The sequence below is a fragment of the Panthera tigris genome, chromosome C1 (assembly GCF_018350195.1).
Source record: "Panthera tigris isolate Pti1 chromosome C1, P.tigris_Pti1_mat1.1, whole genome shotgun sequence".
NCBI lineage: Eukaryota > Metazoa > Chordata > Mammalia > Carnivora > Felidae > Panthera > Panthera tigris.
Genome location: NC_056667.1, coordinates 141,265,158 through 141,282,558, shown reverse-complemented (window position 1 = coordinate 141,282,558; position 17,401 = coordinate 141,265,158). Strand labels below are relative to the sequence as shown.

Genomic DNA, 17,401 nt, shown 5'->3' with positions numbered 1-17,401 from the left:
TTTTTCTGAAGCATATGATTGCTGCTATACCTAAAGATATTCTCCCCAGCCACCCCTGTGCCTGAACACACATACATAGACATGCCTGATACCATGCATGACATGTTATGACCTGGCTTCAAGTGACACAACTGTATGTCATGGTCATGTTGAGTTACTCCTACCTCTTTGCAAGGAAAATAGATATAAGTTTGGAAGAGTGTCATTGTCATGAGCCTTAATTTTTATAGATGTTTTAGCCTCAAATTGTGAGACTCATCTAAGGAATCACAGCAGAGTTGTGGCTTTGTTTGAAGTTGAGACCGTGAGTGAGGGTTCTTCTATGTGCATCAAATTATGCAGCAATTATGATGGAGTCCCATCCAGAATTCTACTGGTTTCCATGGCAACCTGAATTCAAAATAGGATCTTAGAAGCCTCTTCAGAGTGGAAAAAAGCAAGTTTCATTCCTTCTGTAAGTTATGGAATATATCGTCTGTGCAAAACATTTTCTAAATGGAACTTTTGTCTTTTTCCTTATTCTTGCCATTAGTAATTTTAATGTTGTTGTAGTACTACATTCCTAAATTCTTCCTGTATCTCTGAATGAGAATCTCAAGGCTCCCTAAAGTGCTCATTTTGCTATGAATAGCTAATGTTTTTCTCTGTTGCTCATAACAGATGCACTATGTATTTTTTGACTTTTCTGACTAATACTACAGTAATTAGTAAGAGGAAAGAGCCACTGTTACAGAGTTCCCAGGTTAGCAAGTCAACCTATTTTTAGTGGCAACTTAAAGAAAAAGCTTTTGAGTAAATGCCTAAGTTTTGTAAAAGACGTATTTTAGCACGTATCTGTCTGAAACAATTCTAAAATTGGAGCTTGTGATCACGAAGACCCGACTCTTCTGCAGGCGTTGACTAACTGATTTGGCAATTGCACATATAGCAGTGAGGATTGGCTGGTTTCTGCTGTGCTAACAAACACGCTGAAAAGCCTCAGTGGCTTACGACAACAAAAGTTTATTTCTCATTTGTGCTTCCTGACCATCACAGGTTTGCTATAGTTCTCTCTCCCTGCCATTCACTGCCATCTTCACTCTGGGACCTGGGTTGACAGAGCTGCTCCTGTCTGGGACTTTGTCAGTTCTATGGTAGAGAGAGAAGAGAGCATGGTAACACTTAAAGCTTCTATCAAGAAGTGACATGCTTTTCTGCTCACAACTCATTATCTACAGCAAATGTCATGTCTGGGCCTCAATCCACAGGTTAGGGACAAAAAACATCCCCATGTCCAACAGTGCATATGGTGATAAAATTCATCACAACAGGGACATCAGAGCTTGGGATAGTAGATTTTTTTAGGGATGTTGATGGTTGGGAATAAAGGTATAATCAGAGATTTTGAGAGTGTGTTAAAATGATCCATGAGGAATTTGTGACTTACTGAAATCCTTGCAGCCATTTAGTGGCCAAATGGGCACTAACACCAGGTCTCTTAGTGCCAAGTCTAGCCTTCTTTTCTTTTCTTTTTTTTTTTTTTTTAATTTTTTTTAACGTTTATTTATTTTTGAGACAGAGAGAGACAGAGCATGAATGGGGGAGGGTCAGAGAGAGGGAGACACAGAATCTGAAACAGGCTCCGGGCTCTGAGCTGTCAGCACAGAGCCCGACGCGGGGCTCGAACTCACGGACTGTGAGATCATGACCTGAGCCGAAGTCGGACGCTCAACCGACCAAGCCACCCAGGCGCCCCTAGCCTTCTTTTCTCTCTCAAATTAGGAGACTTGTTTGCATGGTTTTGACAAATGAGCTCTTTATATAAGATAGCAGTGTATTCAACCTTGGGTTAAGGCACTTTCTCTTCCATTTGTTTTCATCTTTTGGATTAATGTTACTTTGGATAATTAAATTAAATTAAACATTTTAATTTTTGACAGTGGAACCCAGTGACTGCATAAACGTTTTTGTAATTGGTTCTCTGAGGCACAGGACCTTCAAGAAATGAAAATAGCCAATAAGACATTTTTCCAGCAGTAGTTTTTCTATATTGTTTTAGAATTATGATTCTTAATTTTTTTAATATTTGTTTATTTTTGAGAGAGAGAGAGAGAGAGAGCAGGGGAGGGGCAGAGAGAGAGGAAGACACAGAAGCCAAAGCAGGCTCCAGGCTCTGAGCTGTCAGCACAGAGCCCGATGCGGGGCTTGAACTCATGAACCGTGAGATCATGACCTGAGCTGAAGTCGGACGCTTAACCGCCTGAGCTACCCAGGTGCCCCATGGAATTATGACTCTTTCGGTTGCACCCAAATCATCAGAAAGAAGAAGGATCTAGAAAGAGACTTGTACTGGATCAAGAAGGACTTTTTTTGAACCATAGTGTGTTGCTTGTTGGGATATATATTCTATACTTCATTAACATTGAACAACCAAGGGGTGCTTAGGAATTGTGGCAGTGGGGGTGGCAGTGTATCACTAATTCCAGGTGAATATATGGCTGAACCATTTCCTTCATGTGATACTGCCCCAGAAGAAAACTTAAGTGGTCTCGATTGACCTGCCAGCTTCTTTGGGTATATCAACTGAGACTGATGATTTAGGTTCACTATTTACATGAGGAGTTGATGATGTTTGCCACATCATGTTGTCTCACAGGATAGTGTAGTGTTTTCCCAACTAGTTAGAAAAGGCCTGACTTGCTGAGCCAGTGAATTTCCCTACAGAACAGATGGGGAGACAAGTGGAAGAGAAGTATTGGTCCAGGAGACCTGAAACAGTCTCTAATGTGGAGTGAAGTCAGGAAATCTGTCAAAGGTCTGCTGTGAAGATTCCATCCTTCTGAAGGAAACAACCAGCCTGTCCTGTAACGCAAATAGGAGGGTGAGCCTCCTTGCTGCAGAGTTCTCTTTGTGATCACAACCTGACATTCTTGCTGATTTCATAGTAATGGTTGCATGAAGAGACTCAAAGAGGATGTCTTCAGTATGCGGGGGCAAGGGTCTTGTGCCTAGGGCATGCTTTTCTGAGGGTCCTGGTGCTTGATTTGGCCTCCTCTTTGGGGACTCCCTGCTATGTGAATCTCCAGGCATTCCATCATGGTGGCTCACTAGGTCCTGTGCCGATGGACCCCCTCAGGCCTGAGGACACATTTCACATGCTCATTTTTTGCAGCTTGATATATTTTCTCACTGGTATTTCTGTCTACCTTCTGCTTGATGACATTTAATATTCATAATGATGTGTTTGAAGTGCTCACAAAGACTTCAATATTTTTGGTGTGAATGAGACATGTTTTATGAAAATGTGTGATCCTTATATGGCGCATGTATATTCTATGTAAGCGGACTTGTGGTAAAATTCTGTATTAGGATAACTGAGTCCTGAGTTTCAGATTTAGAAAGGATCTTAAAGTCTATCTGGAATTGTAACATTTATTTATTTTTGAGAGAGAGAAAGAGAGAAGGGGCAGAGAGATAGGGAGACACAGAATCCGAAGCAGGCTCCAGGCTCTGAGCTGTCAGCACAGAGCCTAGCGCAGGGCTCGAACCCACGAACCGTGAGGTGAGATTGTGACCTGAGCCGAAGTCTGGCACTCAACCGACTGAGCCACCCAGGTGCCCCTCTATCTGGAATTCTAGATCACTGTTCATCTATATCATTTGTGGCCTCTCACCTGTTGGGATGCAGACCTCACTACCCCAGGAGACAGTGACTCTCGTGGAATAATTCTTCTGCGGTCTTCATCATATTGAAGCTACATCTGTCTCCTTCTACTTCTGGCCTTCTTTAGCCCTAGTTCTGCTTTCTTTGATCACCCAGAATGTCTATCCCTTTTCCTCCATGGGAGTCCTTCAAATATGTCTCCCTGCCTCGGGGCCAAGTTTCTTCTCTCACCATTTCTCACGGAAAATGTTTTCATTTCCTCTCTCTCTGGTTGCTGTCCTTGGGCTGTGTTCCCTTGGATCCCTAGCCTTCCTTTTATAGTGCAAGGTCTGGAATAAATGTGAGACTCCAGCCATGGCTGGGCCAGTTGCCTGGGCAGAGTGGTCCTGATGGAAGTGGCACAACCTTGGCCGTCAGACACACTTGGGCTCAGAATCCAGCTCTGCCACAGGCTGGCTGTGTGACCCGTGTGCTGTTTTCTGATCTTTGAGCCTCGAGTTTGTTCATCTTGTAAAATGAGGACAATGATTCTTTCATCCAAGGGGAATTGGGAGCAATAAATGGATGACATGTTTGAAGAATCAAACATCAGTTTATGGCATATGATCTGTTCTTAGTAAATGTTTTTTTTTCTCATTGTTTTGGTATTAAATATTTGTTAATTCAGACAATACTATATCAGGTTTTTGGTGGCTGTGTCTTCATTCTTGTGCCACACCGAATTTGCAGTGATTGTGAGTCCCAAATTCTTTGTCATGTGCTGTTGTCACACCCATCTCTCCTCTCTGGTTGAAAATGTGTAACAAGGGGGGCACCTGTCAGTGTCAGTCAGTGGAGTGTGTGACTCTTGATCTCAGGGTCATGAGTTCAAGCCCCATGTTGGGTACAGAGATTACTTAAGTAAATAAATTTGTTTTGAGAGAGAGAGGGTACAAGTCAGTGAAGGCAGGGTAGGGGAGAGAGAAAGAGAGAGAGAGAGAGAAGTGGGGCTCACCCAAAGTGAGGCTTGTGTTCACCCAGAGTGGGGCTTGAGCTCACCCAAAGTGGGACTCGAACTCACAAACCGTGAGATCATGACCTGAGCTGAAGTCAGATGCTTAACCCACTGAGCTACCCAGGCACCCATAAATAAATAAAATTTTTAAAAAGTGTGTGACAAGTATCTCATGGAGATAACAACACCTGCCTCATAGAATTGGTCTTTAGAGTAAATGAAATGAGATCATACATGTAAAGCATGTGGCACAGTATTTTTTATTTTCTTTTATTTTTTTAAGTAGGCTCTATGCCCAGTGTGGGGCTTGAACTCACGACCCCAAGGTCAAGAGTTGCATGCTCCTCCAACTGAACCAGCCAGGCGCCCCTTTGTGGCACATAATTTAAATACGGTACAGTGAAGAAGCTAGCTGTGATCTTTATTATTGCTAGTTATACTAATTGTTTTACTGCAAATTGATTTTAATGGTGTTTACTTCCCTAAGGTCAATATTTTGATATAAACAAAATGTGACAGATTCAATGAAGAAGCTTTTTGAGGAGCTAAGAGAGAAAGGAATCGTTTCAGTTAGGGAGAATGAGCTTATGTAAAGGGTTAGTGCAGCACCTGAACTTCATTAGCCTGTCAGTAAAACTTAGCCCCCTGTGGCACTTGACTTTCATTCCGGACTCGACATCAGTGCTTTCTTCTAAGAATTGACATAACTTAGATTTTAATCTCAAGAAAGTACATTTCAACCCACAAAAGGCAGATAAGACAGTGGCTTGGATATTTTTTAGTGTCCCATCCCGGGCCCAGCAGAGAAAGGCTGGACGGATGTCAGATTCAAAGACAAGCAGCTGCTGGCCATCTTTCCTCAGTGCTGCAAAGATGTCATTTTGATTACACATTTTGGTTTTGGTATCAACCAATCCCATGACAGGAAATTAATGACACAAATGTTACTTCCCACACTGCGGTAGCTGTCATTTTGACGCCCTGCTTATTCTGTGCCTCCCTCTTTTAAATAAACTTTTTATTGTAGTGTAGTTTTAGACTTACAGAAAAATTGTGAAGGTAGAATTCACATATACCCCGCACCCCATATCCTCTGTTACTACCATCTTGCATTAAAAGGACACATTTGTCACAATGAAAGAACCAGTATTTGTACCATATTATGAACAAAAGTCTGTACTTTATTCAGATTTCTTACTTTTTGCCCAATGCCCTTTTTCTGTCCCAGGATCCTACCCAGGATTCCACATGCCATTTAATCATGTCTCCTTAGGTTCCTCTTGGTTTTGAGTTTTCTCTGCCCTATCAACCTGCTTTGAACTACTTTTCAAGAGATGGCTCTTTTACATTTTTGATAAATGCCTGCCTGATGGTGGGTCTTAACAGGGCTGTTAATTTTTCTCATTAACCCTTCAACAAACATATATAAAGCACCTACGAGATGAGGTAATGGAACCTCTGGACAGAATGAAGGTAAATTGCCTTCCCTCATCATCCTGCGGCTCAACTTTTCAAGTGCTTGCAGAGCCCCTGGAGAGCTTGTTAAAGTGCAGATTCTGGTTTAGTAGTTCCAGGGCATGGCCTGAGAGTCTGAATTTCTTTTTTAACATTTATTTAGTTTTGAGAGACAGAGCGAGACAGAGCGTGAGTGGGGGAGGGGCAGAGAGAGAGGTTGGGGGGACACAATCCGGAGCAGGCTCCATGCTCTGAGCTGTCAGCATAGAGCTCAATGTGGGGCTCGAACTCACAGACTGCGAGATCATGACCAGAGTTGAAGTCGGATGCTTCACTGACTGTGCCAGGTGCCCCTAAGAATCTGAATTTTTACAGGCTCCAAGGTGTGCTCATGCACAGGGATCACACTATGAGGATCAGGACCCCATACTTGTGTGTAGATAAATTGTTCAAGACAGTCTCTGCCACCAAGAACCTTGTGATTCTGTTAGGGGGGAAAAGTAGACTGAACAAAGGAGGTGGTAAAAAGCAAATTGTGAAATGGAGGCAATAGATGGTAAAGATGGCCATTGTAAAAAAAATAAATGAACCCAAAACAGCAGAAAATAAATGGTGAGGATGTAGAGAAATTGGAAGTTTTGTGCATCGCTTGCAGGAATGTAAAATGGTGCAGTTGCTGGGGAAAATGGTGTAGAAGTTCCTCAAAAATTGAAATGTAGCATCACCATGTGATTCAGCAATTCCGCTTCTGGGTATGTGCCCGAAAGAACTTGAACAGGGGACTTGAACAGCCCAAGTGTCTATCAACAGTTGAGTGGATACACAAAATGAGCTATGCACATACACTGTAATATTATTGAGCCTTACACAGGAAGGAAATTCTGATGCAGGCCACAACATGGATAACCCTTGAAGACATTACGCTCAGTGAAATAAGTCAGTCGTAAGAGGACAAGTACTGCAAGATTCCACTTGCGTGAGCTACCCTTAGGAGTCAAGTTCAGAGACAGAAGGTAGAATGCTGGTTGCCAGGGCCTGGGAAGGAGGAGGGAATAGCGAGTTAGTGTTTCACCGGCAGAGTTTCAGTTTTGGGAGATGAAGTTCCTGAACTAGACAGTGGTGATGGTTGCACACCAGTGTGGATGTAATTAATGCCACTGAACTGTATACTAAAAACGGTCACAAGGAAATGGTCACAAGAAAAAAAAGCTTATAACTGTGTGATGGTGCATGTTAACTAGACTTCTTGTAGTGACCATTTTGCAATATATACAACTATCAAATCATTATGTTGTACAACTGAAACTAGTATGTGTCAGTTATATCTTAACTCTAGAAATGGTTAAAATGGTAAATTTTTATGTCATGTATATTTTGCCATCATTTAAAAAATGATTTAAAAGGCACATGCACGAGAAGAATAATAGATGGTCGAGTTGTCAGGTGAGAAAAATAAAATGAGGACAGTCAGGCCTCATTTGTGGACCACACGTGATGTGCCAGGTGCAAAGTGCTTTTTAACTTCTTTAGCCTACAACAACCACCCCAGGAAGCTTATTAGCCCTGCTGATAGATGTCCGAACCAAGAAAAGGAAGAGATTACTGAGGGCTGTATGTAACAAATAGAGAAGTCTCCAAGAAGTTGGTGGAATTTGGAGGAGAGACAGGATTTTGGTGGAAAGAACTTGGGGGGCATTCTAGATGGGAGTATCAAACTGAAGTGTTTTCAGAGCCCGCAGCCAACATAAATGGAAGTGGCTTAGCGCAAGGGGACAGGGAGTGGTGTAGACTATGGCATACTGAATAGACCACATCCCACCTAAGACATTCAGATTTCATACGTAATCCCAGAGAAGTGAGGGCCACTGTTGGGCTTTCAGACAAGTGTTAGGTAATACTGAACTTCTCAATGTGAGGTCCTCACATCCCTGAAGGTATGCAGGGTGATGCCAAGGATATGCAAGACCACATGACACATGAGTCTCATCTTTTTGGCTGAGTCAAAAGTACTAGAAGATTGTGGGTAAAAATTGTGTGTTAAGTATTTAAAGATATTTTTATGTTATGACAAAGACAAATGGAATACATTAGAATACTAATGTAGCTAACCAGTTATTATGTTCCAAGTTTTTAAGATACATTCTGTCGATGAAAATAATGCGAAGCTAATACTAACTGAACACTCACTATGTGCCAGGTGCCATTCAGAGCAATTTGCATGTATTATCTCTTTCGAGCCTTGTCACAGACCACGTGATCACTAATTGCTATTACTCCTACTTACAGATGAGGAGATAGAGGTGTGAAGAGGTGACTCTAGCAGGAATCTAGGTCACAGTGGTTGCCACGGTTGTACTTAAAATGAACTCTGAGTTTCCTCAAAGTTATGCATAAATTCTTTATTCATGGCCCTATAGTCCAAGAGTAATTTAACTAGTGGCCACTAGATGTCACTACCGGGTGCTTTTAAAGAAACAGTCCTGGAACCCCGTGACTCCGCGGGACTTGAAGAAAACAGGAAAAAAAACAAAAACAAAAAAAAACCATAGCCACTGGTATTTACGGTATTCCTGTTGGAAAATGCCAACCTGACCTGGTTGCCATAGCACCTCTGTTTCCTTCCCTCCCACCCTCAGTCCAGCCCAGCTAGCTGGGTGCTTCGGACCCCAACCCTGGTGGGTTGTATAATTTCAGGAAAACAGAAGAGACTCTCACTTCATACCTCAGTTCCCTCCCTCATAGACTGGCAGCTCCACTGAGGATGGGCTGGAGCGTTTTGGTTGTTGGTGTGTGTGTGTGTGTGTAAGAGAGAGACAGAGGCAGAGACTAAATTGTGTTTTGTCCAGTTTTGAATACCTTGGGACTAGGGCTTTCAGTTTCGACCTTCACCATGGTGTTTGCACACAGTACAAGTGTGACAAACACCTGTCTTTGAAGTACACAGAAGGGCAGGAGAGGGGCTTGTACATGAGGCACCAGCAAATGAGAGAACAATCTGGAAAGGGAATAGGGAGGGTCTGGGGCCTCTCTGGGCCTGTGGGTGGTGGAGGTGATGAGGAGAATGTGCCAGGGTCTCATTCAGAGGGAAAGAAACAGACGGAGCAAGGGACACTGTGCCCTCCTTACAGCTCCCCAGCCAGCACCGATTCAGGGTACAACTATAGAACCCACACATTTTTCTTCCAGTGCCTACAAAGATGTGTCAAGAATGAGCAAATCAAATATATAAGATTTATTTTTAAAGTTTTTCTTCCTTGGTCTCAGCATTCTACAACTAATTTTGAAATCTTTCTTCTCTATTGCAAACTTCTGGGGAGTTCTGTATTTATACCTTAATGCAGTCAATAGATGATGAATTACATTTTTATTCCAGTTCACTTGAGGCAGGAAAATGAAGAGAAGGTTCTCTAAAACAGGGTGTTTATACAAAAGTAGAGTAGAGAAGGGGGGAAAACTGCTAGGAGAAAAATGTAAAGTTTGTACTGAAATGTGTCTTCTTTCTTTTAGAGAGGAGGTCAGAATATAATAGTCACATCAGGAGCTGTTTTGAAAAGTGGGGCTGCATAAGTTATGAGAACAGCTGCAGAGATCTTTTAAAAAAAATCTGGCTAATAAAGCAAACAATACAGCTGATTGTCTTTAAATTATAGGAAGAGAATGTCATCATCATGCAGAATTTTATATTTTACATGGGTCCTGAAGTTCATTTGCACAGAAGTGGAAAGTATGCTTTGCATTATGGTCATTGATAGGATGTGTTTAAAAATTTTGGAACATAAGGGCGCCTGCCTGGCTCGGTTGGTGGAGTATGTGATTCTTGATCTTGGGGTTGTAAGTTCAGACCCCATGTTGGGTGTAGAGATTACTTAAAAATAACTTTAAAAAAATTTGGAACATAATTGGTGCTTTCAGGAAACTTTCCACCTTTGTTTGTTTGTTTATTTATTTATTTATTTATTCATTCATTCGTTCATTCATTTACATTTTAGAGAGAGAGCAAGAGTGCACATGCAACCTGAGGAGGGCAGAGAGAGAATCTTTTTTTTTATATTAAACATAATTTATTGTCAGATTGGTTTCTATGTAACACCCAGTGCTCATCCCAACAGGTGCCCTCCTCAATGCCCATCACCCACTTTCCCATCTCCCCCACCCCCCATCAACCCTCAGTTTGTTCTCAGTATTTAAGTCTCTTATGGTTTGCCTCCCTCCCTCTCTTTAATTTTTCCCCCTTTCCCCTCCCCCATGGTTCTCTGTTAAGTTTCTCAGGATCCACATATGAGTGAAAACATGGTAACTGTCTTTCTCTGCCTGACTTATTTCACTTAGCATAATACCCTCCAGTTCCATCCACATTGCTACAAATGGCCAGATTTCATTCTTTCTCATTGCCGAGTAGTATTCCATTGTATACATAAACCACATCTTCTTTATCCATTCGTCAGTTGATGGACATTTAGGCTCTTTCCACAATTTGGCTATTGTTGAAAGTGCTGCTGTAAACATTGGGGTACAAGTGCCCCTATGCATCCTGTATCCCTTGGGTAAATTCCAAGCAGTGCTATTGCTGGGTCATAGAGTAGAGGGAGGGAGAATCTTAAGCAGGCTCCATGTTCAGTGCAGAGCCCCATATGGGGCTCGACTGCACGATCCTGAGATCATGACCAGAGCAGAAACCAAGAGTTGGATGCTTAACTGACTGAGCCACCAAGGTGCCCCAATGTATCCTTATTTAAAAAAAAAAAATTCTTTTTGCTATTCAGCTTGTGTGCTTTCCATTGCCCAACAGAAGCATTCTTATTAAAATAAATAGATCCCATTAATAGGCTTTTGCTCTGGGAAAGTATTTGTAAAATCTTCCACTGCAGATATTTAGACCATAGTCACTGTCTAACCTCAGTGTATTTGTTGTGTATATGTACAGAGAAAAAGTTAAACAGATACATCTTAGATTTCTGTTAGCTCCACGTTATTTTGTGTTAAAAGATCATCTTCCTAAAAAATCATACTGCTAGGTTTTGTTTTTAAGCGAGGGGAAGAGGGAGGCAAACTTTTACAGTGAAATAGCTTCACTTTAAAAATATTGCTGCATTGTGGCGCCTGGGTGGCTCAGTTCGTTGTGCATCTGACTTTGGCTTAGGTCATGATCTCAGGGTTCATGAGTTTGAGCCCCACGTCGGGCTCTCTGCTGTCAGGGCAGAGCCTGCTTCGGATCCTCTGTTTCCCTCTCTCTGCCCCTCCCCGGCCTGCGCTCTCTCTCTTTCTCATATCTCTCATATAAATAAACATTTTTTAAAACTATTGGTGTGTTGCGAGTTATCCCCTTTAAGACTCTGGAACAGTTTGTTTAACAAGATTCTTGGGACTTGCAGAGAGTGAAGGCACAGGCACATCCATGATCATGTCTAAAGCATGGAGGGAAGGCAGGGGCAGCCCTTTGGCGGTGGCACAGGGTGCGTGCCGGCTTCAGTGTGCCTGGGACACTCCTCGGAGGGCTGGTCATCGTCAGCATCTTTAGATCTCTGCCTGGGAGGACACAGGAGCCAGCTTTCTAAAACACCTCTCACAAATCTCCTTGCTATCTTTTGTATTGTCATCCCACCTGATTTGAAAAGCTCCCACTGACCCTTCACATTGACTCACATTCTCTTCAACAGCCCATCAGAACCACGCTTCCCACATGCTTTCCTTGAAATCCCAACCTGATGTAAAATTTTCCTCCACAAATATTTATACCGGTAGGACTCATTTTATAACTGAGCAGGTACTGCCTTGCCCGATGATGGTTTTGTTCAGGAATATCTCCTCGACTTGAGTGTAAACTTCAGGTGGGCAGGAACTGGCTGCTGCTACCCATTCTTCCACCTTCTTTAGGCACCCAGCCCTGGGTCAGGTCCAGTGTGCTGAGAGGTGGTGATTAAGCACATGTACTCTGGGCCTGATTTCCTGGATTTGCATGCTGACTGCTACTTCCTGACTGTAACCTTTGGGAACCCAGAGGCAACCTACCTTCTGTAAGATGGAAATCTTAACACTATCTACCTCATAGGGTTATTGAGAAGATTCAGTGAGGGATGGTGTGAAAAGTGCATAGAACAGTACCATATAAACACGATAGAGGCCTCAGTTATTGTTATTTTTCAGCAAACATTTGCAGGTGGAAGACCGGAGGCCCATGAAGAGACCGCTGGGGCAGTGAGAATGGAGGGATGGGCTCCAGGCCTCCTGCACCTTTCTCCTTACTCTCTGCATGGGCCACAGGTGTCAGGCCTGCCTCAGCTCAGGCTCCTTCACCATTTGCTTCTAGGAGGGGAGAGTAGATGCAGAGTGCTGTCACTGAGAGAGAATTCCAAGGTTCAAGTGGAAAGGATTTGGTGCCTGCACAGTGGAAGTAGGGGAAATACGTGGGGACTTACGGATGCCTTCCAGGTTTCCAGCTTGGATATCTAGGTTGACAGTGATGCTGCTGACTGAGAAAGAGATCCGAGAGTAGAACAGATCAGAGCGGCAGGTAAGGAGTTCAGTTATGGACATGCTGAGTTGGCAGTGTCCAGGATGCATCCAGATGGAGACACCCACTGGTAACGACAACAACAGATAGCGTGTGTCAGAAGAATATGATGTTCCCCGCCACTGTTCAAGCCCTTCACTGGTTCTATTCCACTTGGTCTCACAACCACCCGATGAGAGAGATACTATTGTTATTCCCATTTACCCACCACTTTACGCAGACCCTCTATCTGTAGTCTCAGAGGAAGGCAAGTCTGGGCATGTAGATGTGGTGAAGCCACCGCAGTGATGGTACTGTTTGAAGGGAGACTGTAGAGTGAGGTGGGTGTGCACTGAAAGAAACCCGTTTGCTGGCGTAAGGGAACATCATCATGGAGGATACAGGATCGACGTAAGGTATGAGTGGGAGGAAAGGTCAAGAGAGAGCATAATACTTGGTGTGGACTCAATGTTTGTGTCCCTCCCCAAAATCCAGATGTTGAAGCCCTAATGCCCCATGGGAAGGTATTTGGGGATAGGGCCTTTGGGAGGTGGGGCCCTCGTGATGGAATTAGTGCCCTTATGAGAAGAGACAGGTGAGAGAAGCCATGTGAGGACGCAGCAAGAAAGCAGCTGTGTTCAAGCCAGGAAGGGGGCTCTCAGAAGAACCCAACCCCGCTGGCACCCTTGTCATAGACTTCCAGTCTCAGAACTGTGAGAAATAAGTATTTGTTGTTTAGGCCAGCCCGTCTGGGATTTTGTGACAGCCTGAGCTAACTAATACCACATTCTTATTAAAATCTCCAAGAAAAGGTTACAGGATTGATGACAGTGATTTGATACAATATTTAGGTTGCCCATTTCAATCAAGGTTTGCGTGAATTTCTTTCAAATTCTGTAAATTAACGCTCTTGTGAGGTAAGTAGGTAGTAAGTGTTATTATTGAGGGTACATAGGAAGAAATGAATATGGCAATAGAATCCTGGTTAGACACTCCTCACCAGGCATTTTATTTAATAAAGCACCCACTGAAAGAGGGTTTGGATTGCAAAGCACTAGTTATGTCCTGGAGCTGGGTTAGTAATTTTCAATTAACTTTTAGGGTGGCATAGCCTGGTGCCTAAACAAAATGAAGTGGCTGCTAATGATTTATTTTGCACTCTACTTGCTGCCTTAATTATACCAAGAAGTTTAACTCTGTGGTTCTCAGCTCTGACTTGGAATCAGAATCACTGGAGAGCTTTAAGAAAACTGCACACTTGGGCCCCCCTCCTGTGAATGAATATTGGTTCAGTAAATCAGGGTGGGGGTAGAGGAGCAGACTAGGGCTTTTTTGGCGGGGGAGGGGGACCAGTGCATTTCTCAAATAGGTGTGCTTTTGTTAAGATGATGCAATGACATAAGTATTGATTTCCTCTTTATCCGACAATCTCATTGAAATTATTTCCCCAAAAAAGATATAAGGAAAAAAAAAGCTGTAATAGAGCTGACAGATAGGAAAGGGTGCAATCAACGGTTCAGAAATGCTGAGGCTTTTCTGGAAAATACCAGCAGATGGGATCGGATTCAAAAGGGTTACGGAGTAGAAACCTTAAAATGATCTGGAGTGACTTGCTTGAGGTGAGCGCCACTGTGGGCGGGAGCTGGGAAGAAACGCCACCGCGCCATCTAGTGGCGGTCAGTAGTAGGCCTCGGAGTGATTGATTGTCAAGGTAATTAATGAAGGCACCCTGTTGCCACCTGCTTTCTCATGCAGAGCAGCTGGTGGCAGCGTTTGTCTCGAGGCTAGAGCTGCAAGAACAGTTCTCCAAGTAAAATTCAGACTATGTCTTAGGGTGGGAGTCCCCAGCATTGGCACTGAGGTGACAGAGAGAAGCACCACACAGGTAACCGTACTTTGAGGGGGAATAATAAGACTCACCTGCTCGTCCTACTTTGGTGGAGGGGCTGGTCACTTGCTTTACTGCCCCACTCACACAACCAATGGGGATGCTGGCAGATGGCCTGTCTGCCTGCTTGTGTGCAGGTTCTCACAGAGTCGGCTAGACAGCGCTGGAATTCAGGAGAGGCCAGCTGTACAAATAGATCTTCTGCGGTATGTGCTGAACAAACCACATCCGGACCCAGATTGGGCATGAGCAGCCAGTTATTAGCCAGATCCATCGCTGATTCTCCTGGATGGATTACTCTGTGACTCTGTTTGCTAGTTTGTAGAGAGGAGATGATAGGGTGAGAGCTAGGATAGAGCTAGGATAGCAGGCACTGTTGATTTCTGCATGGTCCTCAGTTACTTTCACATCTATGATCTGAGGCATTGGTACTTTTGTTCCCGCTTTACAAATAGGTGACCGAGGATCAGAGGAATTAAGGGACTTACTGACATTCACACAGATAATACGTGGCAGAGTTAGGATACAAAAGTAAGCCTGGGGAATCGGGTTATATTCTCTTTCCCCTTATGACATAGTTTCCAACTTATTTGATTTCAACTATTTGGTAACCATTCATTTCTAGAAGACAGAACACACTGAGGGAGCTGTAGGTAGCATTATGTGCCAACATAATTAGTAGACTCTAGAAGCTGTGAAATATTGAGACATATTCTCAAATGATGGCTCCTATGTGAGTGACATGACAGTAGGGAAAAGGATGGTTCCATATGTCAAAAAGGGGTTTCTGTAGGGATTTGATTGTAGCTGAATAGAGTGTGTATTAGTTTCCTGAAGCTGCTGTAACAAATTACCACAAACTTGGTGTGGCATAAACCAACAGATATTTATTTTCGCACAGTTCTGGAAGGCGCAAGTCTGAAGTGAAGATGTCGGTAGGGTCACCTTTCTCTGAAGGCTCTAGAGGAGATTCCCTTCCTTCCTGTCCTAGCTTCTGGTGGTTGTTGGCATTCCTTGACCTCCAGTCCTGTGACTGCTTCACTCCAATCTCTGCATTCATTTTCACATCACCTCGTCCCCTGTGTCTGTGTCTTCTCCTCTTCTGTCTCTTGTAAACTTTCATTGGATTTAGGGTGCACCTGCATAATCAAGGTGCATAATCAAGGATGATCTCATCTCAACATCCTTAGCTTAACTGCATCTTCAAAGACACTTTCTCCAAATGAGGTCACATGTAGAGGGTCCAGGGATTTGGATATGGACAGATCTTTTAAAAAAAATTTTTTTTTAACATTTATTTATTATTGAGAGACAGAGACAGAACCTGAGCATGCGAGGGGCAGAGAGAGGGGGAGACACAGAATCCGAAGCAGGCTTCAGGCTCTGAGCTGTCAGCATGGAGCCTGATGCGGGGCTTGAAGCCACAAACCATGAGATCATGACCTGAGCTGAAGTCAGACGCTCAACCGACTGAGCCACCCAGGTACCCCTGGATATGGACAGATCTTATGGGAAGCACCATTCAACCCACTACAGAGTGTAAATATCTTATTTACCTATTTTTTTTCCACAGTGAAATAAAAATCCCTTGGCTCTCATGCCCTATGATGTAAATTTATACAACCATCAGAACACCTCAGCTGTAGAGATTAGATCCTTGTTGTTTTTTCTTAAACACCAACTGGTAACAGCTGCCAGTTTGAAGACCAGAGCTTGTCTTGAGCTGTGTCTGTTTGTGATGACATTTCCTATAACTCTGTTTCTCCCTCCTTTTCTTTAGCCTCCTAGGCAAGATATTTGGTTTTCAGTCTTGGAAACTACCGTTCAGAAGAGAGGCAATCATGCAAAAGAAAATAGGAAAACTGTTCTGTAGTTTCTGTATTCTTTAGCAGTGGAATGGAATGGCAGCTTTACTCAGCTCCAGATTGGAAGAAAGGTAAAAGCATTGGGAAGGGAGTGGATATCAGACTTTTAATTTTTGAGACACTCGCATTTTCTGTTTGCAGAAGGAAAAAAATGAAAGCCAGGAGGATTATATAAGGTCACTTGGCAAGTCGTAGGCTGACCCAGCATTAACACTTGGAGCTTCTGAGTTCTCTGCTCCAATCCCCTGAATCACAGAGCATCTCCAGGGGTTCTTACACCATTCATTTTTGGTTGTCTGGGCGGTATATGAGGGTCTCGACATTCACAGTCAAAGAACACACAGGGGAAGCTGGGCCTCGAATTTGTTTTGTTTGAGCCTCATTCAATAAGTGGGTGAAAAAACAAATGCCGTGGTTGTATTGTTCAGACTCTGTCTGAGCAGGCTAGAGGTGTGGTGTCTGCAAGCAAATTGATTTTTTTTCGCCATACCCATACCTGCCATTGTCAATGCCTTCCTTGAATCCAGGTGAGTTGTCTGAAGGATAATCATGGCTGGAGTCGTTGTTTATATGGTCATTTGAGAAAAACAACAACAGAATGGAAAACATTCTTTCTTCTTAATAAGGACTTGCACCAAGCATTCATCTACAAGCATATTTTCCCTTTGCAGACTTTGAACTGCTTTGAACTTGTTTGCAAGGTCAGCCCTGCAACAACTTGGTCGAATCAAAGCTATTTGGGGAGCTGTAGGAAATGTTCAAGTAAACTGGGCCAAGGAAAACGTTGCTTCTTCTTAGGAGTAGTTGATGGTTCTAGCAGGTGCTGGTGGATGATGTTACAACATAGGGTCTGTGTACCAGGCCGCACTGCCAGGCCTCACAGACTTGTAAATGGTAGACTGTAATGAAGCATCTCCACTGTGGTATTATGCTTTGAGTTATTTTGCCTGCAAATTAAGCACCTTTTTTTAAAAACTCATTCTAATTCAGTCTAATGGGCTAAACACCTTTTATGCTAAACACAAGCTGCAGAAAAAGTTCACACATGATGTTTTTTTCCTTTGAC

At 43.2% G+C, this 17,401-nt stretch overlaps 1 protein-coding gene across 5 annotated transcripts in view; it reads left to right on the top strand.

Moving 5' to 3' along the window:
* The first annotated feature begins 390 nt into the window (after nt 1-390).
* The window catches only part of CACNB4 (calcium voltage-gated channel auxiliary subunit beta 4), a 175,079-nt gene continuing 158,068 nt past the window's right edge, over nt 391-17,401 (top strand). For all 5 annotated transcript variants that reach the window (XM_042994442.1, XM_042994440.1, XM_042994443.1 and 2 more), the window contains exons 1-2: nt 391-454; nt 16,251-16,406. The gene's annotated coding sequence lies outside the window, so the exon portion shown is untranslated. The remainder of the gene's footprint in view (nt 455-16,250; nt 16,407-17,401) is intronic.